Source organism: Hyperolius riggenbachi, chromosome 11 (assembly GCF_040937935.1).
Source record: "Hyperolius riggenbachi isolate aHypRig1 chromosome 11, aHypRig1.pri, whole genome shotgun sequence".
Lineage (NCBI taxonomy): Eukaryota > Metazoa > Chordata > Amphibia > Anura > Hyperoliidae > Hyperolius > Hyperolius riggenbachi.
The window spans coordinates 94,403,506-94,430,184 of NC_090656.1; the positions used below are offsets into that span (position 1 = coordinate 94,403,506).

Here is a 26,679-nt window from a genome sequence, read left to right on the forward strand (position 1 = left end):
TGTTGCTGGGTAGAGTACCCTGATCAGTAGTGGTAGATGTGTGAATACACACCCATGCTTTCTGTTCTTTATATTGTTAAGGTCCACTTCATTCATGCTTTTAGCTGGCATCAGCTAATCAAAGAGTCAATAGGCAGATAAAAACAAAGAAGGAAAAAATGCGGCTGAGTGCTACAGTGAACCAGGAAAGCATTTGTGCCGGGAGTGAGGCTTTAAGATTAGGCTGCGCGTTGTGGAAGTGAATGAGCTCTCTCACTTGTGCTTATTATTCTGTACAATAGATGCCAGATCAGTTTTCAGTATCTGGTTACCACAGCAATGCCGCATACATCATGCAGGAGAAATGGCTCGGGTCCTGCAGGCCAGATGGAATGCAGTCACAATTTGAGCAGTTAAAAATATTTGCTTTAGCTCATCTACAACGACTGCTTCTATCTTTGTACTCTTTAGCCTTTTTGAATAAAACAGATTTAATTCCAAAGCAACAGGCCTGAAGGAGAGGCTTATCTATTTTTGCATACATTTGCATGTGAACTATATATAAATATATCTCTCTATCTCTATACATATACATATATATATATATATATATACACATATATACACATACATATACATGCACACATACACATATATATACACATATACACATATATACACATATATATTCTGGCGTATAAGACTACTTTTTAACCCAGGAAAATCTTCTCAAAAGTCAGGTGTCGTCTTATAGGGCGGGTGCTGAAACTTCTGCCTGGAGAATCTGCGGTGACTCCGTACGGGGGGGGCTCAAAATGTCCGCGGACGCATCCCCACCGTATGCGGCGACCGTATGAAAGCAGCAAGGGCAGTGCTGTACAAGTATAGTAGAAGAAAATCCACTCACCAGGATTCCTGGAAAGAAGTGACTTAACATGGTCCTAATGACAAGGTGAGGGGGCACCTCACTGGGAAGGTGTGAGTGAAGCGTGGAGCAAGCTGTAGGCATCCGGGACTCCCGGGGTATAAAAGAAGGAAACGGCACTGTGCCCAGAAAAACACCCCTCTTTCACCGGTCTGGCCTGCCCTTGTATCCTATTACCGTACCTCCTTCTCTGTTTCTCAGATCTCACTCCTGAGGACTGCATTGAATCGGGTCAGGCACGTATGTGCCAGATCTTAGAGGCAGAGAAAGAGGTAATAGTATACAAGGGAGGGCCAGACGGGCGATCTCAAAATGTATATTTTAACTAGAAAAGTTGAGGGTCGTCTTATACTCCCAGTCGTCTTATATGCCAGAATATCCTTTTTGAAGGCGCTGAGAAGTGTTTTTGTTAACTGTAGGGCAGTTAACAAATAAGAATAAGAAAACTCCGGGATTCAGGCATGAAAGTTATGCATCTTTAAGTACTTTGCAGTACTAGTCGAAGTTTTAAAGGCATGCCCATGACAGGTGCTCGAAGTCCCTTTAAGGGGAATTATAAGAAAAAGATGGAAAACATTCATTATTTCTATTTTTGGCCATTATAGTTTGAAAATAAAAGATGCTACTGTAGATAAAATCCACACATTTTATTTCCTATTTGTTCCAGTTATTACAACGTTTAAATGATGTCCCTAGTACAATGTATGGTGACATTTTATTTGGAAAGAAAGGTGTATTTTTCAGATTTGCGTTTGTTTACACTGTAACACTAATAGTAAAAATTTTGATTTTTCTTTCTTTTTTTTTCCTGGGAACTGAACTTACTATGCAGTACTTTGGGGTGTTGTTTGTCTAAAAAGGTCAATAATTTTTTATGCATAGTATTGATCATGGTTACATTTGTTACACATAATGTGCAGGGCCTGAATGAGCCCTCTAACAGGGCCTTTTTATACATACGCGGCAGTTTGCCGCCACTTTGGCACAGGGCGAATGATGGCTCCGCTACTGCCGGTAAAATTCCGGGCAGCATTAAAGCGGAATATAACCCTGCATTTCAACTTTGCTCTAAAACATTATTTACAGCATATTATATGCAACCAGCATTTTTTTGTACTAGACCAGCATTGGAAGAGTTTTAAAGTTCCGTGGATAGAAATGCAGACGCATCCGAAGTTTAGATAGATACATTTAAGTAAACACAATGTAACAAGTGTGGAATGTGACTCACACTCTGACTGTGCAGGAGCTCCCGGACAGAGAGAGAGAGAGTCACATTCCTCACTTGTTACATTGTGTTTACTTAAATGTATCTATCTAAACTTCGGATGCGTCTGCATTTCTCTCCACGGAACTTTAAAGCTCTGTGTGTAACCCTTCCAATGCTGGTCTAGTAAAAAAAAATGCTGGTTGCATATAATATGTTGTAAATAATGTTTTAGAGCAAAGTTGAAATGCAGGGTTATATTCCGCTTTAATTATTATTCCACCTTCGAGTCGTAGCAACTCGGAGAGAAGTAATTTGGGGTCCGGCAACCAGCGAATCCCCAAAGTACCCATACGCGGGATGCAAACTATAGCATTGCTGCTATAGCTGCACCAAACTCAGGCGCCACGCGGTGTGCCTTGGGCGCCAAGAAGCCCTGCCTCCCTTCTTACACTAAAGCCAGTTGTTTTTTTTTTATGATTCTTACAGGAAACACATTTTGTTCATTGGTGAAAATCAGATGTTTTTTGACAGGTCCCTTAGTTGGTACTATCATGCTACAGTTACCAAAAAAGCCCAGGATGTCTCTATTTTTATTCATAATAGGTGGTCTTTTGAACTGCAGGATCTTTAGAAGAACCCTGAGGGTAGATTTCTGCTTCTGAGCGTGGTGCTCCTGGGCAAACATACCACTTTAATTAATTGTTACACTCCCAATACAGCCCTTACTGAATTTCCTAGGAAACTCTCTTTCGTCCTTGGAAAATATCATTCTCACAACATTACTTTGGTCAGTGATCTTAATGTTGTCGCGAATGCCTCTTATGGCAGGAGTCATTTATCCCCATTTGCCTGATGTTTTCTTTGGAAATTGCAAAAATTGATCTTGATAAAGCAATTGGTTGATATCTGGTGTGCCTTTAATGTGGGTTCTAGGGAGTATAGTAGTATAGTAAGCTTTACTCACGTGCAAGGAAATCTTACGCCTGGTGGGAAATATAGCTATTTATCCCCAAATGTATCTGCTTATGTTTTCAACTCTTCTGTTGATGTCTGTTCCTGGTCAGATCACAAGTCTGTATCCACCGTGTTCCATACCTTTGGCAATCCTTCTTGCTACAGGTCATGGTGTTTAAATGACAGCCTTCTTGCTTCTTAGGTAGATCGGACAAAAATAGCGTCTGCAATAGAGGACTATTTTTGTTTAAGTACTTCGCCAGGTATCTCTCCAGGATCATTATGGGTGGCGCATAAACCCATTACAGGGGACATTTTCATTTCTAAAGCCATAGCAGCTAATAAGGCCAGGATGGTTAAGATTGTTTCTCTGACTAAAAAACTAGAGGACCTTTATAAGAGGCATGACAGGTCTAAAGACCCTGTAGTGTTGACCCTCTTACAGCATAAAAGAATGGAGTTAAATATCCTGCTTACAGTGGCATAATTAAGGAGCTTGGGGCCCTCGTGCAAGTTTTTCTCATAGGTCCCCAGGCACTCTGTTAATATGGAGCCCCAAAACCTACCAAGGACAGCTGTAGTGTCAGAGAGGTATATTTAGAGTAAGAAAACCACTGTGCAATGCAATGAAAAGCTAATAAGATGGATAAACGATGGCCCCTGGTGGGCCCCTCTAGCCCAGGGGCCCCGGTGTGGTCGCTACCTCTGCACCCCCTATTGCTACACCACTCCCTGCTTAATATTAACATTGAAAAGGCGCTGAAAGTACTACAGAACCTTATTTTACTGCATTGTTTAGAAAAAAAGGCCACCGTACAACTCACCTACTTTGAGTTCCCATCGCAGCCTTTTCTGTCCTGTCAGCTCTTCCATTCCACTGCAGTATCGTTTCATAAATGTCGGCATCATCACAGCAGTAGCGCTGACCCGAAAGTACGCCGGAAGTAATTCTGGGTCAGCGCCATTGCTGTGAAGATGCACCGGCATATATGAGAGGACACTGCGGCAGAACGGAAAAGCTGAAAGGACATAAGAGGTGGAGATGGGAACCTGGAGTAGGCGAGTTTGCGGAATGGCAAAACCCTGCATCTTCAGTTTTCTCTTTTCAATTCTTACTGAATAAAAAACAAGCTTTGTTGTTAAAGGTTACCCGAAGTGACATGTGACATGATGAGATAGACATGTGTATGTACAGTGCCTAGCACACAAATACCTATGCTGTGTTCCTTTTTTTCTTTCTCTGCCTGATAGAGTTAAATATATGGTATGTACAATAAGTGGCTGACTCAGTCCTGACTCAGACAGGTAGTGACTATAGCGTGACCCTCACTGATAAAAAATTCCCCTTTTTATCTCTCTCTTGCTATCAGAAGCCATTTTCTGCTAGGAAAGTGTTTTATAGTTGGAATTTCTTATCAGTGAGGGTCACACTGTAGTCACTTCCTGTCTGAGTCAGGACTGAGTCAGCCACTTACATACCTGATATTTAACTATTTCAGGCAGAGGAAGAAAAAAAGTAACACAGCATAGTTATTTATGCGCTGCTAGGCACTGTACATACACATGTCTATCTCATCATGTCACTTCGGGTATCCTTTAATGTCTAAGCCAGAGTTTCCCAGGCCCTCAAAAACTATACAGGTACATAGCTGCTCTTTGGGCTATTGCCTCCAGGTAGAAAACACTGATTTAACATTATCTATGGCTACAGATATGGTGAATGCAATTAAGCTCTCTGATAATTTATTTTATGCTTCGTTGGATAATATTGATAGGTTTGATCTGATTTGGGAAGAATGGACTTCATATTGTGATAAGTTGGGTTGAATTGGCCTTATTTTCCTGAATTATTTTCTTGAATGTACAGTACAGACCAAAAGTTTGGACACACCTCATTCAAAGAGTTTTCTTTATTTTCATGACTATGAACATTGTAGATTCACACTGAAGGCATCCAAACTATGAATTAACACATGTGGAAGTATAGTACATAACCAAAAAGTGTGAAACAACTGAAAATATGTCATATTCTAGGTTCTTCAAAGTATCCACCTTTTGCTTTGATTACTGCTTTGCACACTCTTGGCATTCTCTTCATGAGCTTCAAGCGGTAGTCACCTAAAATGGTCTTCCAACAGTCTTGAAGGAGTTCCCAGAGATGCTTAGCACTTGTTGGCCCTTTTGCCTTCACTCTGCGGTCCAGCTCACCCCAAACCATCTTGATTGGGTTCAGGTCTGGTGACTGTGGAGGCCAGGTCATCTGGCGCAGCGCCCCATCACTCTCCTTCCAGGTCAAATAGCCCTTACAAAGCCTGGATGTGTGTTTTGGGTCATTGTCCTGTTGAAAAATAAATGATGGTCCAACTAAACGCAAACCGGATGGAATAGCATGCAGCTGCAGGTAGCCATGCTGGTTCAGTATGCCTTCAATTTCGAATACATCCCCAACCGTGTAACCAGCAAAGCACCCCCACACCATCACACCTCCTCCTCCATGCTTCACAGTGGGAACCAGGCATGCTTCGCCTTTTCTGCGTCACACAAAGACACGGTGGTTGGAACCAAAGATCTCAAATTTAGACTCATCAGACCAAAGCACAGATTTCCACTGGTCTAATGTCCATTCCTTGTGTTCTTTAGCCCAAACAAATCTCTTCTGCTTGTTGCCTGTCCTTAGCAGTGGTTTCCTAGCAGATATTCTACCATGAAGGCCTGATTCACACAGTTTCCTAATAACAGTTGTTTTAGGGATGTGTCTGCTGCTAGAACTCTGTGTGGCATTGACCTGGTCTCTAATCTGAGCTGCTGTTAACCTGCGATTTCTGAGGCTGGTGACTCGGATGAACTTATCCTCTGCAGCAGAGGTGACGCGTGGTCTTCCTTTCCTGGAGCGGTCCGCATGTGAGCCAGTTTCTTTGTAGCGTTTGATGGTTTTTGAGACTGTACTTGGGAACACTTTCAAAGTTTTCCCAATTTTTCGGACTGACTGACCTTCATTTCGTAAAGTAATGATGCCACTCGTTTTTCTTTACTTAGCTGCTTTTTTCTTGCCATAATACAAATTCCAACAGTCTATTCAGTAGGACTATCAGCTGTGTATCCACCTGACTTCTCCACAACGCAACTGATGGTCCCAAACCCATTTATAAGGCAAGAAATCCAACTTATTAAACCTGACAGGGCACACCTGTGAAGTGAAAACCATTTCAGGTGACTACCTCTTGAAGCTCATCAAGAGAATGCAAAGAGTGTGCAAAGCAGTAATCAAAGCAAAAGGTGGCTACTTTGAAGAACCTAGAATATTACATATTTTCAGTTGTTTCACACTTTTTGGTTATGTGGGTGGGGGGGTATTTACATTTGTGCATATTGGGGGTTGTGACTCAAGTATAAGCCAAGACCCCCACTTTTGGGCCACTTTGTTGGGTCCAAAAACTCCAGCTTATACTCGAGTATATATGGTATATAGAACATTAAAACTTAACAAATAAACAAATAAAGCTTAACAAATATTAAATCAACCTTAGACTGATCTGGGATAGGCAATTATACTTTTCAGGCTAAACAGGTGGCTGTATCAATTTGTATCCACCTAGAGTCTGCCCTCTGAGCCAGTATGAACTATTTGCTAATAATAATAACACATCACCCCAGCACAACCCAACATGTTTCACCCCCCTGAAAATGGAAGCTTTGTCAGGGGAAATCAAAGTGCATAGGTGCATACAGTGCTGCACAATATAAATATAGTGCAAATGTCAGAAAAATAACGAAAAATGGCATAGCCTCACGGTTATCTTTGCAGGCCAGCAAAGATAACCTTGAGGCTGTGATGCAGTTTTGGTTATTTTTATGACATTTGCACTATATTTATTGTGTTTTGATAACTTAATCATAAACTATGTTGCTGGCAGTCCTGCTGATCTTGTTGGCTTCAATGCTGTTTGAATCACACACCTTAAACAAGCATACAGCTAATTTTGTCATATGTTTGCCTGAAACATCTTATCTGCATGCTTGTTCAGGGTCTAGTATTAGAGGCAGAGGATCAGCAGGACTGCCAGAAAAATTGGTTTTGTTTAAAAGGAAATACATGTCAGCCTCCATATTCTACTCAGTATTTTCTTTGCAAAAAGATTGAAGAATGTGGAAGTTGCATTTAATAAATAGAAAAATGCAATTGTTGGCCTTTCCGTTTTTCTCCCTGGATGGCATAAAAAAGGATTGGATATTATGAATGTGCAGCTTACAGTTGGCAACTTTTCCATTTTCTCTTTCCAGAATCTAGTTTTTATCAGAAAATAAGCGATGCAATGTCCTGAAGAAATCTCTCTTCCGGGCACCATGCAATGGAAATGTAATTTGCTATGCTGGCTGGGTGAGAAGCGATTCTTATGCAGGGTGTACTGTACATTTCAGCGTAGAGCATGCTACCCCCCCCCCCCCCCCCACAGAAATCCATCACTCCGCAAACAGGAAAACATCTGCTGTAGAGAAATCACTATGAAGATGCAGCTCACCTCTTCCAAAAAGTATTAACCTCAGTAACCTCAAAAACATCCACTGGGGGGTACTCACCTCGGGTGGGGGAAGCCTTCAGATCCTAATGAGGCTTCCCATGCCGTCCTCTGTCCCACGGGGGTCTCGCTGCAGCCCTCCGAACAGCCGGCGACAGACCCGACTGTCAGTTCAATATTTACCTTTGCTGGCTCCAGCGGGGGCACGGTGGCTGCTTTCGGCTCAGAACTACACGGAAATACCCGATCTCAGTCGGGTCCGCTCTACTGGTCCCTTGACCCCCAAATCCCCCCTGTGCAGCGAGGGAGCGCTTCCTGGTTGGGGCAGGGCTAACCGCCGCAGCCCTGCCCCACGCGCGTCTGTCAGCGCTTATCTCCGCCTCTCCCCCGCCCCTCTCAGTCTTCCTTCACTGAGGGGCGGGGGAGAGGCGGCGATGCGCGGCTGATAGACGCGAATGGAGGCAGGGCTGCAGCCGTTAGCCCTGCCTCCAGGAGCGACCAAGCCTGCGACCAAGTGTCGCAGTGGGGGGTTTGGGGGTGAAGGGACCCCCGTTTAGCGGCGCGTATGCGGCGGTTTAGCAGGGGCACACGTGCCCCTGCTATCTATGAGCTCTGAAGCGAGATTTATTCATAGCAACTGCTATTGCGCCTGGGAGCAGTTGATTGTTCTTAAAGTGTACCTGAAGGGAAAATAGTACCCTAAATGTGTAATTAACTCAGTAGAGGGCAGCCTCTGGGTAATCCAGTGGCTTCCCCCATTTCTCTTACCTCCGCCGATCAAACGATGGGATCCCTCAAAGCTCTATAACAAGGGCCTTATTGAAGAATGAGCGTGTCCATGCTGCACAGACACAGGATGCCTCATGACTGCGCAGTAGCACAGAGCTGTTCGGGCTTGACTTTTTTTGCCCAACCCGAGCTGCTCCAAGCTACTGCACTGGTGTCTGTGCAGTGTGGCCACAGTCATGGTTGGGAGCACTGCCGCAAATTTCAAGAAAGTACTGGCGTCTAGTGGTGATCTCAGGGAGGACATGGGAAGCCTCTATCATCTCAAATACCCCTTGATGCACATACAATATATTGCCAAAAGTACTTAGATGCCTGCTTTTACATACACCTGAACCTTAATGGCATCCCATTCTTAGGCCTGGGGCACACCAGAGGAGTTTTTCTGAGCGTTTTGAGTTTTTAAATCTGCTGCTTATGTTATCCTATGTGTCTGTGCACACTGGAGCAATGAGGTTTTGTAAAAAAACCCATAGCATTACATTGGGAAGAGCTTTTAGAGGTTTCAAAAGCTCTTCCCAATGTAATGCTATGGGTTTTTTTACAAAACCTCATTGCTCCAGTGTGCACAGACACATAGGATAACATTAGCAGCAGATTTAAAAACTCAAAACGCTCAGAAAAACTCCTCTGGTGTGCACCAGGCCTTAATCCTTAGGCTTTTAATATGGAGATGTCCCATCCATTGTAGGTATAACTGCTTCTTCATTTCTGAGAAGGCTTTCCACAAGGTTTAGGAATATGTTTATGGGAATTTGTGATATTCTTCCAGAAGAGCATTTGTGAGGTCAGGCACTGATGTTGGGCCAGAAGGCTTGGCTCACAAACTCAGCTCTAATTCATCACAAATGTGTTCTGTCAGGTTGAGGTCAGGGCTCTGTGCAGACCGGATCCATCTGAAAATGGCGCCTGCGAATAATGGCGCACGGTGTTGCCGCTAATGCGTTTGCCGCTTATCGCTATTTAACGTTAAAGCCTTATTGTTATTTAACGTTAAAGCCTTATTGTTATTTAGTGTTAACACACAGAACCCTCTCTGTACCTATCCCTAACCCCTAAACCCCCCCTGGTGGTGCCTAAACCTAAGACCCCCCCTGGTGGTGCCTAACCCTAAGACCCCCCTGGTGGTGCCTAACCCTAAGACCCCCCTGGTTGGTGCCTAACCCTAAGACCCCCCTGGTGGTGCCTAACCCTAAGACCCCCCTGGCGGTGCCTAACCCTAAGACCCCCCTGGTGGTGCCTAACCCTAACCACCCCCCTGGTGGTGCCTAACCCTAACCACCCCCCTGGTGGTGCCTTACCCTAACCGCCCCTCTGGTGGTGCCTTACCCTAACCACCCCCCTGGTGGTGCCTAACCCTAACCACCCCTCTGCTGGTGCCTAACCCTAAGACCCCCCTGGTGGTGTCTAACCCTAAGACCCCCCTGGTGGTGCCTAATCCTAAGACCCCCCTGGTGGTGCCTAACCCTAAGACCCCCCCAGTGGTGCCTAACCCTAACCGTGACAGTGTTGCATTAAATGCATTCACCATTTTGCAGTTAAATAACGTCTGCAGTTTGGCTGGGCATGTAGGGCACTATTGATAAATAACATTAGTGTGTGCCACTATTGATAAATAACGTTAGTGTGTGCCATTTTTCTTCTTTTTTTCCCTGTGCGCCATTATTATGCAGTACTAACGATAAATAGCGATAAGCGTATCTTTTTAATGCGTCGCCATTTTTATGCATAGGCGCTTTGCGCCATTATTCACTGATCCGGTGCAGACCAGTCAAGTTCCTCCACCCCAAACTCGCTCATACATGTCTTTCTGGACATTGCTTCATGCACTGGTGCGCAGTCATGTTGGAAAATGAAGGAGCTATGCTCAAATTGTTACCCCAAAGTTGCGAGCAATACATTGTCCAAAATGTCTTGGTATCCTGAAGCATTCAGAGTTCATTTCGTTGTAACTAAGGGCCCAAGCCCACTTCCTGAGAAACAATTCCACACCATAAGCCATCTCCTCCAAACTTTACACTTAGCACAATGCAGTCAGGGAAGTACAGTTCTTGCATCCACCAAACCCAAACTCATCCACTGGATTGCCAGGCCAAGCGTGGTTTAACACCCCAGAGAGCATGTTTCTATTGCTCTACTCAGTGGCATAGCTAAGAAGCTTTGGGCCCTGGTGCAAGTTTTACACGGGGCCCCCCAAGTGCTATATACATACAGTGGCGTAGCTACAAACCTCAGGGCCCCGATGCGGAATTTGGACCTGGGCCCCCCCCCCTACATTAAATAGCCAGGTATAGGTAACTAAGGTATAGGTAGCCAGGTATAGGTGTTCCAGAATAGGTGCCCCAGTATAGGTAGTCAGGAATAGGTGCCTCAGTATAGGTAGCCAAGAGTAGGTGCCTCAGTATAGATAGCCAGGGAGAGAGACAGGGACACAGGAGAGACACAGGGAAAGAGACAGGGACACAGGGAGAGAGACGAGGACAGGGAGAGACAGGGACAGAGGGAGAGAGACAGCCACAGGGAGAGAGACAGGGACAGAGGGAGAGAGACAGGGACACGGAGAGAGACAGGGACACGGAGAGAGAGACAGCCACAGAGAGAGAGACTGGGACTCAGGAAGAGAGACAGCCACAGGGAGAGACACCGGGAAACCAGGAGAGAGACCGGGACACAGGGACACAAGGAGAGAGACAGCCACAGGGAGAGACATAGGGACATTGGGAGAGAGACAGCCAGGGAGAGAGACAGGGAGAGAGACGAGGACACAAGGAGAGAGACAGCCACAGGGAGAGACACAGGGACACAGGTAGGGAGACAGCCACAAGGAGAGAGAAAGGGACACAGGGAGAGAGACAGCCACAGGGAGAGAGACAGGGAAACCGGGAGAGAGACCGGGACACAGGGAGAGAGACGAGGACACAAGGAGAGAGACAGCCACAGGGAGAGACACAGGTAGGGAGACAGCCACAGGGAGAGAGAAAGGGACACAAGGAGAGAGACAGCCACAGGGAGAGACACGGACACAGGTAGGGAGACAGCCACAGGGAGAGAGAAAGGGACACCAGGTGGGGGAGACAGCCATAGGGAGAGATAGGGAGGGACACCGGGGGGGGGGGGGGGGGAGGGGGGAGGGAAGACAGCCATAGGGAGAGACAGGGACACAGGGGGGGGGGGAGACAGCCATAGGGATAGACAGGGACAAGGGGGGCGGGGGAAACAGCCATAGGGAGAGACAGGGGGGGGGGGACAGCCATAGGGATTAGGGAGAGAGACAGGAACACAGTAGGAGAGGCAATGCAGCCCGGACTTACAAAGCTCCAGACTCCTCGACCTCCCCACTGACTGTCTATGGCAGCAGTCCAGCAGAATTGCAGGCGACAAACACGACTTTTCCACACTGACTCTGGCTGAATCTGCAGCTAAGCTCACTCGAGGGATATGGGAGGAGCCAGGCCAGCCAGAGATCAGTGAAGGGCCAACTGGAGCGTGGAGGGGGCGGTCCGGAAGGTCAGCATGGAGTGAGTGACAGCAGCTGCAACAGCAGCTCAGAGATCAGAGCCAGCCCAGACAGCGTGACTTTGTTGTGTGTGTGTGTGACGTCGTATAGCTGTCACACACACTGAAGTGGCCGCTGCTGTCTGAAGAGAGCGAGGGAGGGGGAGGTAATTGCTCTAAAGACCAGGCAGAAAGACAGTGCGTGGATGTGTCTGCACTGCACGCGCTGTATCTGTCTGGGAGCCAAGCCCACCAGAGCCGGCCAGGTTAATTAAGTGCCCTGCCGCTGACAGTATACACACACACATGCGGGGGCCCCGGGCCCCTCCCCTCAGGCTGCAGGAGCCGGGCCCCGTCGCGGGTGCGACCGCTGCGACCTCGGGCCCTACGCCCATGTATACATAACAACTTATACAGTGTACCAAAACCAATCAAGGACAACCACAGTGTCAGAGGTGCAAAAAGGGACTGGGGAACAGTTTGTTATTGATTACTGCTATTCAACGCATCTATATAAATGATTATTACCAGCACAGTGAATATTATCAGCACAGGACCAATAAAGAGCTAGTAATGTGGTTAGGGGAGGCCCCCTTGGGGCCCCTATGGCCCAAGGGCCCAGATGCGGTTGCTTCCTCTGCACCCCCTATTGCTACGCCACTGGCTTTACAGTCCAGTGGTGCAGTGCTTTACACCACAAACTGGTGGGGGTAGGATGAGGTTTCTGCACCTAGAGCTCTGCCTTAGATGTCAGACAGGGCAGAACAGCAGCATGCAAGTGCCACACACATCATAATGCAACATTTGACAATTTTGGTAACTGCCATAACATCCCTTTAACATATTGGTGCAACAAAAACCTGGGGCTATTTTTCAGTAAGATGCTTGGATATATCGATGTACAGAGGCGCCAACAGGATAAAACGTACTAAAAAGTTTAAAATATGCAGGTGGTGGTGGTGGACCAGCCGACCTAAAACAGACTCGATGCTGTCGATTGAAGTCAAAAATAATTTATTCACATACTCCGAGACAAACTGCGACGCGTTTCACAGGCAAAATCCTGCTTCTTCAGGCATTAAACAACAGGAGTATCACACAGCTCTTGGTCCAGATTAAGCTTGGCACCTCTGCCAAGCTTAATCTGGGCCTAGAGCTGTGTGATACTCCTGTTGTTTGATGCCTGAAAAAGTGGGATTTTGCCCCTGAAACGCGTCACAGTTTGTCTCGGAGTATGTGAATAAATTATTATAACTATTCAGGTGGCTGGTCCACCACCACCACCTGAATATTTTAAACTTTTTAGTACGTTTTATCCTGTTGGCGCCTCTGTACATCGATATATCCAGTTTTCCACCCTTGGTGGAAGGGTGATACACCCTCCTTTCTTCTTTCACAGAGAGCGACATCTTAATCCTGAGTGGGGACAGGTTTAATCTCCCCACCTGCTTATACAGTGGTTGCCTGAGCGGTAACCCATGTTTGTAAATATAATACTTACTTGTTATTTGTTCCTCCTTGTCCAATACTTACTACACTATATCGGGCTCTCGGTTTATCTGTTTATCTCTCCTGCAAGATGCTTGGAGCTCTATTCATACCCAGTGTGACATAGCAATAGGGGATGCAGGGGATGCAACTGCAACAGGGCGCAAGTGCATGAAGGGGCCCACATGGGGCCCTCCTCCAGGCACTACATTAGCAATATAGGTTCTATACTGATGATCACTTTTGTATGTGCCATGAGTAGTGGTAATCATTAACAAACCATTCATTTTATTCTGCTTATACCACTCTCACACCGTGACTGTCATTGGAAATGTAGTTTTGGTGACCTCTATCATATGATTATTATACATTCACCACTGATGGGGGGCCCACGGTAAAATCACTGGGGTCCATGGCTCTAAAGCTACACCACTTCTCCTGTCAATGAAACACATGGTGCTTGCTGGTAGGGAAAAAATGTAAGTGATAGCCTTGATGAACTGATGCATGTGGTGATCCTGCTTCACTAGCCAATCAGCACGTTTGAGTTGGCCTAGTCAGGGCCGGTTCTAGCTACAATTGGGCCAGAGGGCAAAAGTAACCTGAGGGCCTCCCTGACGCGTACGTTAAAAAGGGGCACTGGGAAAAAAGGGCGCCGGGTTTTTAACGATAAGCATGGATAACGTTTAAAAAAATATTGTACTGTTTTTCGTTTAAAATTAATGGTTTTTAAAGTTATAAATCATTAAATAATGTGCATTAAATCGGCAATTGTAAAAACGTTAATCTTTCGTTTAAATAGTGAACCGTATAATAACGTTTAAAAAAAAAATTTACTAAGTAACCCTCCCTGTACCTACCCCTAACCCCTAGACCCCCCTGTTGGTGCCTAAACCTAAGACCCCCCTGTTGGTGCCTAAACCTAAGACCCCCTGTTGGTGCCTAAACCTAAGACCCCCCTGTTGGTGCCTAAACCTAAGACCCCCCTTTTGGTGCCTAAACCTAAGACCCCCTGTTGGTGCCTAAACCTAAGACCCCCCTGTTGGTGCCTAAACTTAAGACCCCCCTGTTGGTTTTTTCGTTTAAAAATAATGTTTTAAAAAAAAAATGTACTGTTTTTCGTTTAAAAATAATGTTTGGAAAAAATATTGTACTGTTTTTCGTTTAAAAATAAAATTTAAAAATGTATAAATCATTAAATAATGTGTAATCATGAGAAACAGTAATAAAACATTAAGTCTCCGGGCGCCGCTTTTAAAACGTTAATTTTCTCCGGCGCCCTTTTTTCCTATCGGGCGCCCATTAAACGATATTTATTATAGGAGTGAATGGCGGCGCCCGATTTGTCCACTAGCCTCAGGCGCCCGAATTTACTGTTTCCCTCCCTGACACCTACCTTCCCTCCACCCCAGTATAGTACTCAGTTGTGCCACTTAATGACCCCCCCTCCAAGTTTAATAGGCAGATGTTCTCCCCCCCCCCCTTCCTTTCCCCCAGGATAGTACCCTGATGTGCTCCCCCTCCTACAGTATATTATTATTATTATTTATTGTATTTATAAAGCGCCAACATATTACACAGTGCTGGACAATAAATATATACAATGATAGAAGGATGACAGACGTAACAAGGTTATACAACATAGAGCAAAGTTATACATGCAAATTGTACAAAATACATGATAATGCGATATGGGCTGGTTAGGTAGGCCCAGTAATACAAGTACAGGCTGTCATAGGACAGGAGCACATAATCCTGTAGATTACACTAGGGAATGGAGGACCCTGCCAGAACTAATAGCCCATACTCACGAGGGACTTTTGTCGCCTCAACACGCGGCGCGCGCGTATTGCGGTGACAGGTCGCCCGTGAGTATGGGCCGCGCGCACCCCGAACTGTCGCCCGTCGCTGATGTCGCCAGGCGATTGAAAAGTTCAATCGCCTGGCGACAGTCGCCGCCGCAACTCCGCCGCAGCTGTCGCTAGTCCGCGTGAGTACGCGGACTAGCGACAGCAACCTCCATTGAGGTACACAGAGCTTCCGGCGAGCTTCCGGCGGGGGGAGGAGGAACGTCGGCGACAGCTTCCGTCATGCCGCTGGTCCCTCTTCCGTGTGTGTACGCGGAGGGACCTGGCGAGGAGCTGTCGCCGGCCTGTCGCCCACACGCTCACGTGTGCTGGCGACAGGCAACATTTGCTGCCCGTGAGTATGGGCCATAAAGGGTTAGGGTGGAAACACTAGGTGGGGCTGTAAAATATTCAGTAGAGAGTTACTGTGTGGTAGGAGGTGGGTAGGCCATCATACAGTGATGGGTTTTGAGGGCTTGCTTGAGTGTGTTGAAAGAGGGAGCAAGTCTGATGGGTGGTGAAAGGGCGTTCCAGAGGGTGCTCTTGAGAAATCCTGCAGGCGGGCATGGGAGTGGGAGATGCGTGGGGTGGTAAGGCGAAGGTTGTTGGAGGATCGGAGGGGGCGACCTGGTGTATACCTGTGAGTATAGTTCAATATGCCCCCCCTCTTTCACCCCCCAGCATAGTAGCCAGATGTGTGCTTCCTACCCTCTAGTATACTGGCCAGATGCATCCCCTAATGACCTACTGCCAACCCCCAGAGTTATAAAGAGCAGCAGGGAGAAGCAGCACTAACTCACCTCTTCCGGAGCAACACTTCAGGGGAGACAGACGGACCTGCAACTCCTACAACTTGCAGGAGGAGAGTGTGTACCTATCCCCACTGACTCCGTAATGCCTCCGGTCCAGGGGGTGGGGGGAAGGGTTTGATGCCTCTGGCCGGCGTCCACATAAAGTGCGGTAGTGGTGGACACTTGGAGGCCTCTATGGATGCAGAGGCCCTGGGGAACTTGTCCCCTTTGCCTTTATGGTAGCGCGGCCCTAAGTCTAGTGATCCAAACACATTGCCTAATTAGAGTGGGAAAAAGTATGGTCACTGAGCTGGCTGTACTGTTTGGCAGGGCAATTAGAATCACAGGACTGGCCAGGCAGTATGATACATCCTTTGAGAGGCAAGACATTTTACAAACTGCGGATAAAATGGAGTTGAGCTATTGAGAATTTAAAAAGCGTTGACAAATAGTACACTATATTCAGCTGTTTGCTTTCACTGTTTGAATAGTTGAAAAGTGCACCACTGAGTGCCATGCCTATATCCTGAAATTTTCTTACGTAAACATTTTCTTTTCTCTGATAGTTTCTCCGCTCCAGCCAGCTCACAGTCTCGCTATTGATGTTCTCTGGTGTTTTCTTGGGCTTCAGACAGGAAATAATGCGCGCCTTTCATCTCCAGGCATCTGAAGTTGGATGAAATATATTCATTCACTTACAAGGCTTTAAACATATGTCAGGTGTCATTATAACTCTGGGACTGACTCGGTGTGTTCTTATCATTAATTGTAACACCACACTTTTATTAAGGAAAAAGGCGATCCCCTGAAGGCTCACTCTATACTTTTCCTGAATAAAAGCTAATATAGGGCCGGATTCATCCAGCTGAATGTAAATGTTCGCCCGCTTTTCCTGCCTTACATAGCAGCACTCGCTGTCAGGGTTGAGCTCACTAGTCATTACGAGTAGCTAGCTACTCGAATTCGGAATTCTAATGAGACGTAATTGCTTCAGGTGTGCGGCTGGGAGAGAGAGGGTTAATTACCCAGCTGCCTGCTGATTCTATGCGTATCACACAGCCTTGCACGTGTCCAATGGGACGCGTTCCACGACTCAGTAACGCGCACTTCCTCCTTCGGCTGAAGGGTGGAAGTGCGCGGTACTGAGTCATGGAACGCATCCCATTGTACGCGCGAGAGGCTGTGTGATATGCATAGAAGCGCCGGGCAGCTGGGTAATTGACCCTCTCTCTCCCAGCCGCACACCTGAAACAATTACGCCTCATTAGAATTACGAATTCGAGTAGCTTTCTACTCGTAGTGACTTGTGAGCTCATCCCTGCTTGCTGTTATGTAAGGACTGTGCCTTCCCTGAGTTACACGCATTGCTTGCATAGAAACACGCGTAACTGTAACTGCAGGCGGTCCTGTGAAGGATCACGGCCGCAATACTTCCTCATGGCCACTATTATGTTAATTTACATAGTTGTAACTGTAAATTAACATAGTAGCATCTGCTAGTGAAGTATCGCAGTAAGGATACTTCACAGGACCGCCCGCAGTTAGGGCCCGTTTCTACTTTCGAAGTGATGCGAGTGCGGCTATCTAGTCTATCCCGATGCGGAAGTGACTGGAGGAGACAGGACGTGGATGCGGACGGATGCGGCCGTGCAAGAATCTGCAGCATGCTGCAGAGTCTTAGATCGCTCCGCACCGCTCAGCATAACGAGCACGCAATGGAAACTGTTCCATTGCCATGGATTGGTTTTAGTTCGGCCACGGTGCGATGCGCACCGCGTGTAGTGGAAACAGGCCCTTAAAGTTACCCGGGTTGCTATGTAAGCAAGTGTTGACATCACACTGTGGGAGGGGTTTCACCACAATATTAGCCATACAGACCCCCTTGATGATCTACTTGAGAAAAGGTAAAGATTTCTCATGAGAAAGTGGATATCAGCTGCTGATTGGGAAGAAGTTCAATCCTTGGTTACAGTTCCTCTTTAAGTGCAATCCTGCAGCATCAAAGGGAGCAGAACAATCGACTCCATTGTGATGATGTGGTAAAAATGTTTGCTTGTCTTGCAAAGCGTTCTTAAACCAAGTTACTTGCAATCCAAGGTTTTACTGTACACCCAAACATCGTATTGCTTAATTTTGAGTAAATTTACAAGAAGGTTTTGTGGCGTACGTTAAAAAGGGGCGCTGGGAAAAAAGGGCGCCGGGTTTTTAACGATAAGCATGGATAACGTTTAAAAATGTATTGTACTGTATTTCGTTTAAAATTAATGTTTTTAAAGTTATAAATCATTAAATATTGTGCATTAAATCGGCAATTGTAAAAACGTTAATCTTTCGTTTAAATAGTGAAACGTATAATAACGTTTAAAAAAAAAAAATACTAAGTAACCCTCCCTGTACCTACCCCTAACCCCTAGACCCCCCTGTTGATGCCTAAACCTAAGACCCCCCCTGTTGGTGCCTAAGTAACCCTCCCTGTACCTACCCCTAACCCCTAGACCCCCCTGTTAGTGCCTAAACCTAAGACCCCCCTGTTGGTGCCTAAACCTAAGACCCCCCTGTTGGTGCCTAAACCTAAGACCCCCCTGTTGGTGCCTAAACCTAAGACCCCCTGTTGGTGCCTAAAAAAAAAAAAAAATTAAAAAAAAAATGTACTGTTTTTCGTTTAAAAATAATGTTTTAAAAAAAATATTGTACTGTTTTTCGTTTAAAAATAATATTTAAAAATGTATAAATCATTAAATAATGTGTAATCATGAGAAGCAGTAATAAAACATTAAGTCTCCGGGCGCCGCTTTTAAAACGTTATTTTTCTCCGGCGCCCTTTTTTCCTATCGGGCGCCCATTAAACGATATTTATTATAGGAGTGAATGGCGGCGCCCGATTTGTCCACTAGCCTCAGGCGCCCGAATTTACTGTTTCCGATAAGCACCTCTTCATACACAACAGAGCTCATTTTTTTCTTGTTAGCTGCAAGATGGTGACGTGAAGGCTAACAGCCGTTTCTTACCAATATTGCTGATCGAACAATACAACTGTGTCTATTTTTAACTTTGGTCTGCTACTGGCATTCTAGGGACCTCATAATACCAAGCTTCACAGCCCACCAGGTGGGTTGGGAATTCCGCAGCTGATGACACACTCTCTTGATGATCTCCTGTGTTCTGACGTAGACTGGGAATCCCTGAGACTTCCTTTCTGCGTTATTAATTGCACTTCATTGCGTGATGTAAAGAATCAGGAAGCAGCAAGTGTAATGTGATCGTCTCGTTTGCATTCAATCACATTTCACTTTACAGTCTTTGGGCCTTAAGAGAATTTTTTTTTGTTTGTTTAGGGACTGTACATAAATTACCGGATGGTCTGAAACTTTTTGCCTTGGAGAAGCACATTTGGCATATTTGAAGGTAACTATAGATACAAGATGACATTCACCGTACCTGAATGCAGGTCATAGACTCCCATGAGAAATGGACAAAACAGGATATTAAAGCGGTTTTAAACTCTGACAAATTATTCAATAAAAATGTGTTTTCCTACTTTTTATAACCCATGCAAATATCATATTTGCTTTTGTGCACAAGTATTATTATTCATTTAGAAATTATAAGTTCCCAAAGTTTAGTTTATTTACTTTGAAAGCTGCTGGTGAATTTTATTCATAACTGTTGTATTTCTATTGTAAATGCACCCAGTAATGATTTCTGAGCAGTGTTTCAGTTCAGGACTCATTAGCAGAAATTTCTGCACAGTCAGAGAATGTTTACTTAATTGCATCAAGTGAAGGATGTATACACAAGATAAGGTTATCACCAGTTCGGATGCGGCTGCCCCTGCAGGAGAAAAAGTCAGTTCTGTGATTTAACCCTTTGAATGCTGTTTTAGAAAAAAAAATGTGTTAGTATATTATATGCTGTAAATAATCTTTTAGAGCAAAGAAGAAATTCTCAGTTTCATTCCACTTTAAGAAACGTATTCTGATAGTTATGTCTCCTCCCCAATAAGTCAATAGCAGTGCCTCCTTTTCTTCCACTCTCTGCTAAGGTAAATGTGCACACTTGGCTCAGCCAGGCATACAAGTTTACAATTCTGGCCTGAAGGATTCCTTGGCTAATAGCATATTTTGATGATCTCTGCAGGGTTGTGATTATTCTTTTATTAGTCAGATTGGTTACAAGGTTCCAATATTTACACTTTGCCAAAAATGAAACTTTTCAGACCTACCTCCTCCCATAGACACAGGCAACTCAGTTCTGAGAGCCTGTCATGTGCTCAAGAAGATAGCTATCACAATGGCAGGCCATGCAACAGTTACAGGCTCTGGAGCATAGGGAGCCCAGTACAATCAATGACTGGCCTGATCATTGCCACCATCATGGCCACCTCATTGCTTGTTGCCTCACTCCATCTCAAGTGTCCCACAGACAGTACTAATAACATGGAGCAATTTCACCACTCCACAAAAATCAGTAAATAATAATCATCTGTTGTAGGTCCGTTTTCAGGGTCAGACGAGACAGGTTACCCCCAGTGGTAAAGCGGTGGAGGGGGCAGAAGCTGGCCATTGCAGAGTGCAGCGGGTGAAGTGACTTACCTCTCCAAGATCCAGCTTTGGATGCTTGCGATTAATCTTCCTGCTAGGCATCTCGGTCTCCATGGCTACAGCTACATCTGTCATCATGTGACCCACCGACACTCATGTGATGACAGATGTCGTTGCAGACATGGAGATCAGGATGCCTAGAGGGAAGATGTATCCCATAAGCCTGTTGTTGGATCATGGGATCCTGGAGAAATACAGTAAGTCACTTCACCCCTCCACTCCGCTGCGCACTCTGCATGATTAGGGTCCTGGCTATCTAATACTGGGGGCTCCATACCTATACTAGTGGTCACACCTGGCTATCTATACTAGGGGCTACCTAATCCTCTGGACACTTCTGGCTACCACACTGCAGCAGTGTTTCTGAGTTTGTGGGGGAAAAGGGGGGGGGGTAACACACATGCCTTGAGAGCTATTTAGCCTAGCAGCTGCCCTGATCTGTTTTTGTTTTTTGCACTTTTGTAGAGATTTGTCATCTTCCAGGCAAACTTCTAGGAAGTGGAGATATATTGTTTGGGTACAGGATAGCAATGAAAACCCTAACTTCTCATCACTCCAAAAAGACAACCTGTTTTCTTGGACTTTAGCTTAAAACCCCTCCACATATTCCTCTCATTATAAAGTGCACGCTAACATGTATTTATTATATGAAGAAGTTATATCAGTACATACAATCCTAGAGCCCCCTTAGAAAAATATACTCCTTAGAGATTAAAGGCAGCCATTTGCTAGCTAAGTAGGAGCATATAAATACACCAGGGATACCTTCCTAAGGACCAGTGGCATGTGTACTGGTCTCATACAACTGATAACTCACACTTTCACTTTGGTCTACTAGGAAGCAGTACATGACAGCAAAACCAGTGGCATAGCAATAGGGGATGCATAGATTGCAACTGCACTAGTGCCCTCTAGGGGAACACCCTCAACCACAGTATTAGCTATTCAATGGTACCTTGCTGGTAACCATCACTTCTATAGATGCTTTGAATAGTGGTAATCATTAACAAACTGTTCCCCTCCTCTGCTTACACTTCTCATGCTGTGGATATCCTTAGCAGGTTGCGTTTCATCATATGAATAGTTAAATATAGAATGCTTGGGGGGGGGGGGGGCAATGTAAAGCTTGCACCGTGGTCCAAAGCTCCTTAGCTAGGCCACTGTGCGAAACGGCTGTCAGGCCGCTAGATTTGCCCCACTGCATGTATGTGTTGCAGGACTGGATTTCCCATAAGGCACTGTAGGCAAATGCCTATGGGTGCCTGATGACGGAAAGGCAGCTCATTCCCCTACCCAAGTGCATCCCTCCCACCCTACCTATGCAGAGACCTGAGCGGAGTGTAAATAAGAGGTTACTCACCCGGCTCTTGGCGTTCCACTGACCAGATTACCCTTCAGTTGGGGGCACCTCTAGCTACCTAATACATGGGAGCACCTAGCTACTTAATACTGAGGATAGCTCTGGCTACCTGGCACCTGTAGCTACCTATGATGGGCAAAGAGACTAGGGGAGATGTGACAGCTGGGACAGCCAGCACATTTGCGGTGTGGTTCGGTGAGTGTTTGTAGGTTCATGGAGGGCGAAGTCTAGGGTGCCAGGACATCTATGCCTATAGGCTCCAGGGATGTAAATCCAGGCCTGATCTGTTGTCTGCTATGTGTTTGTAATTCGGATCAAATAAAGCTTGAAACCTGAGTTGGTATATTGAGCTTCTCTCTTGCTAGCATTGGACAGTCTCCTTCACCGTGAGCACAGGTACTGTGGTTCAATACCGGTTACACACTCTGCCCTCTTCTTGCACCGGCATCTTTTTCTACATCATTGCAATACCATGAGCCCCTTTAGAAAAATACACACCTTGGTGAACAAAGGCAGCTGTTGCTAGCTAGGTAGTGGAACAAAAATATTCCAGAGATACCTTCCTAAGGACCAGTCAGTCATGACTAAGCTGGACAGCGGCATGTGTCCTGGTTTCATATAACTCTTATACAAAGATAGGCTTGTGTCTGCAGACAGCGAGATGAAGAAGCAGATGCTGGAACCGCTGGGGCCGATGGTTGCCCGAGTACAGACTTCGGAGGACAGCGAGAGAAAGTAAAACTGAGAAAGATTTCATGTTTGCCTAGATATATGAAATAATGAAATGCACCTAAGGCATTTGTGCATGGTCTTTAAAGAGGAGTGAAAATAATGTAATAAAAAAGTGCTTAGTTTTTACAATAATTAGGGTATGTATAAATGATTTAGTCAATGTTTGCCCATTGTAAAATCTTTCATCTCCCTGATTTACATTCTGACATTTATCACATGGTGACATTTTTACTGCTGGCAGGTGATGTCACTGGAAAGAGATGGTGATTGCTTTTTTGGCAGTTGTAAACAGCTGTTATTTCCCACAATGCAACAAGGCTCCCACAGTGTAATGTTAGTACCTCAAGGCTGTGAGGCGCTGACATCATTTGTGGGAAGGGTTTCACCACTAAATCAGCCATACTGTTGTTGGGGTCCATCTGAAAATGGCGCCTGCGAATAATGGCGCACGGTGTTGCTGCTAATCCGTTTGACGCTTATCGCTATTTAACGTTAAAGCCTTATCACTATTTAACATTAAAGCCTTATTGTTATTTAGCGTTAACACACCGAACCCTCTCTGTACCTATCCCTAACCCTAAGACCCCCCTGGTGGTGCCTAACCCTAACCACCCCCTGGTGGTGCCTAACCCTAACTACCCCCCTGGTGGTGCCTAACCCTAACCACCCCCCTGGTGGTGCCTAACCCTAACCACCCCGGTGGTGTCTAACCCTAACCACCCCCCTGGTGGTGCCTGACCCTAACGACCTCCCTGGTGGTGCCTTACCCTAACCACCCCCCCGGTGGTGCCTAACCCTAACCACCCCCCTGGTGGTTCCTAACCCTAACCACCCCCCTGGTGGTACCTAACCCTAAGCACCCCCCTGCTGGTGCCTAACCCTAAGACCTTTCTAGTGGTGCCTAACCCTAAATCTCCCCTGGTGGTGCCTAACCCTAACCTTGACAGTGTTACATTAAATCCATTCACTGTTTTGCAGTTAAATAACTTCTGCAATTTGGCTTATGTAGGGCGCTATTGATAAATTACGTTACTGTACACAATAACGTCTGCTGTTTGACATATGAACGGCACTATTGATAAATAACGTTACTGTGCACAATAACGTCTGCTGTTTGGCATATGAACGGCGCTATTGATAAATAACGTTACTGTGCACAATAACGTCTGCTGTTTGGCATATGAACGGCGCTATTGATAAATAACGTTACTGTGCACAATAACGTCTGCTGTTTGGCATATGAGCGGCACTATTGATAAATAACGTTACTGTGTGCCGTTTTTCTTCTTTTTTCCCTGTGCGCCATTATTATGCAGTACTAACGATAAATAGCGATAATCGGATCTTTTTAATGCGGCGCCATTTGTATGCATAGGCACTGTGCGCCATTATTCACTGATCCGCCCTGATGATCCGTTTGAGAAAAGGAATAGATTTCTCATGTAAAAGGGGGTATCAGGTACTGATTGGGATGAAGTTCAATTGTTGGTCACGGTTTCTCTTTAAAGTCCACATACAGTAAACCTTGGCTATTTTTATGCCAAAGTATAAATCGATTCAGCAGTTTTCTCTTCCTTAAATACCTCTCAATAAATGAAAAGGCAGTAGATAAAAGGAGAATTTAAATGTTAACTTTCGCTATTTGGACTTTTAACTGATGTTAAATCACATTTCATTTGTTTCATCCCATCAGTGATTATATTTTAGAAGACATTATGGTACATGAAGGAACGGAGGGGGTCAGCAGGTTAGCGGAGGATTACTTGTGCATTAAGGATGTTGGAGAGCATCAAAGACTATAGGTATTGTTAAACTTCAAACAAACTAAGCGGCACGCATTGATATCATCTAATCTGCACTGACAGAGCGCTTATAAAGTGCTTAAAACTTGATGATCCGGTTTCTTCTATCTTCTTGATGGAGTTACCTGCCAGTGTGGGATGTGTAAATCAGATTTATGCATAAGCCTCCTACTTGTGTCAAATCTCTGCAACAACAACGGAATATAAAACATGCTTAAAGTGAACCTTAAGCCCCCCAAAAAAAATGAGTTTTACTCACCTGGAGCTTCCAATAGCCCCCTGCAGCTGTCCGGTGCCCTCGCCGTGTCCCTCCGATCCTCCTGTCACTCGCGTTCCCAGCCTGACGGGTCCTGACGGCGAAAGCGGAAGTGGCCGCCGGCCGGAACAGGAGGATTGGAGGGACACGGCGAGGGCACCGGACAGCTGCAGGGGGCTATTGGAAGCCCCAGGTGAGTAAAACTCATTTTTTTCCCGGCTTAAGGTTACCTTTAAAGAGACACTTAAGCGAAAAAAAAAATATGATATAATGAATTGGTTGTGTACTATGAATAATTACTAGAAGATTAGCAGCAAAGAAAATATTCTCATATTTTTATTTTCAGGTATATAGTGTTTTTTCTAACATTGCATCATTCTCTAATATGTGCAGATTACACAACACTCAGCATTCAAAATGATTCTTTCAGAGCAGTCTGTGAACTAATGACCTCTCCTCTGGCAGAGAGAAAGTAAATAGTTAACTCAGGCCTAGTGCACACCAGAGCGGTTCTGCTGCGATTTGCGATTCGCGTGCGGGTGCGGATCTGCTAGGGTAATGTATTTCAATGGGCTGGTGCACACCAGAGCGGGAGGCGTTTAGCAGAAACTCATACTCCCGGGCTGCTGCAGATTTTGGATTGCGGATGCGTTTCTGCCTCAATGTTAAGTATAGGAAAAAACGCAAACCGCTCTGAAAAACGGCACTTCAGAGCGGTTTGCCAGGCGTTTTTTGTTACAGTAGCTGTTCAGTAACAGCTTTACTGTAACAATACATGAAATCTACTACACCAAAAACGCTTCACAAAACTTTGCGGATCTGCTAGCGGTTTTTGGTGTGCACCAGGCCTAACAGTTGAGATAATAAAAGTCAGAAAACAGCCCTCTCCACGACTTTGAAAGTCGTAGAGATTAATGGCTTTTTTGTATAGAGATAACAACTGGAGTTTCTTAACTCTTCCTGTACTGGAAACAATTAGACTGATGTATCTGATCTTAATGTTTTATTTCTTATCTGTACTACACATACAAATCATAATATTATATATAATTTTTTCGCTTCAGTGTCTCTTTAAGCACCAATAAAATTTAACTCCAGCTGGACAGCTAAATCTATGGCTGAAACACAGTTTGTGTGAAATGTTGTAAGGTGCGTATACACCTTTGATGGATGACAATTGTCGGGGATGGGGATCAGGACCTGATCCCCTTGGGTGACAGCGCTGAGTTAGGCTGTGTAGCTTATGACGCACTGTGTTGCTATGCGGGGGGGGGGGGGGGGGATGTGCGATGTAGGGACGTCAAGCGGCGCATGAGGGAACGTTGGAAACAATGGGATCGGCGGGGGATTGGCGTCACTGGGGGTGAACAGCAGGTCGCTTGCGGGTCGCCTGGCTGAGGCAGTCGTTACCGGCCGCCTCAGCCAACTTAAGTCAGGCATGTGTGTGGGCCTTTACCCACAAATTTGTATTTCCTTCAAGGCTGTCCAATGGTTCAGGTAATCCAGCAAAAGGATGCAATCAGCATGGGTAGCCTCTGTGGTTCCTCTTGTTCCCTTAAGCAATTAAGTAAAGCCTCATACAGGCTTGATTCCTCAGGTGACAGTGCAGGGCCGACACTGTGCAGATGGGAAACAGTAAATTCGGGCGCCTGAGGCTAGTGGACAAATCGGGCGCCGCCATTCACTCCTATAATAAATATCGTTTAATGGGCGCCCGATAGGAAAAAAGTGTCCGGGCGCCGGAGAAAAATAACGTTTTAAAAGCGGCGCCCGGACACTTAATGTTTTATTACTGTTTCTCATGATTACACATTATTTAATGATTTATACATTTTTAAATTTTATTTTTAAACGAAAAACAGTACAATATTTTTTTTCAAACATTACTTTTAAACGAAAAACAGTACTTTTTTTTTAACATTATTTTTAAACGAAA

The 26,679-nt window shown here is 45.4% G+C and overlaps 2 long non-coding RNA genes across 2 annotated transcripts in view; one reads left to right on the plus strand and one right to left on the minus strand.

Annotated features, from left to right (window-relative positions):
• Positions 1-3,096: 3,096 nt before the first annotated feature.
• On the minus strand, positions 3,097-20,632 carry LOC137538354 (uncharacterized). The gene is made up of 3 exons (XR_011024759.1): positions 20,585-20,632; positions 16,534-16,658; positions 3,097-3,292 (listed from the first exon to the last, which is right to left on the minus strand). It is a non-coding gene; the product is annotated as an uncharacterized lncRNA (long non-coding RNA).
• Positions 20,633-20,710: 78 nt separating this feature from the next.
• The window catches only part of LOC137538353 (uncharacterized), a 60,683-nt gene continuing 54,714 nt past the window's right edge, over positions 20,711-26,679 (plus strand). The window contains exons 1-2 of the long non-coding RNA XR_011024758.1: positions 20,711-20,790; positions 24,379-24,487. This is a non-coding gene — a long non-coding RNA (uncharacterized lncRNA). The remainder of the gene's footprint in view (positions 20,791-24,378; positions 24,488-26,679) is intronic.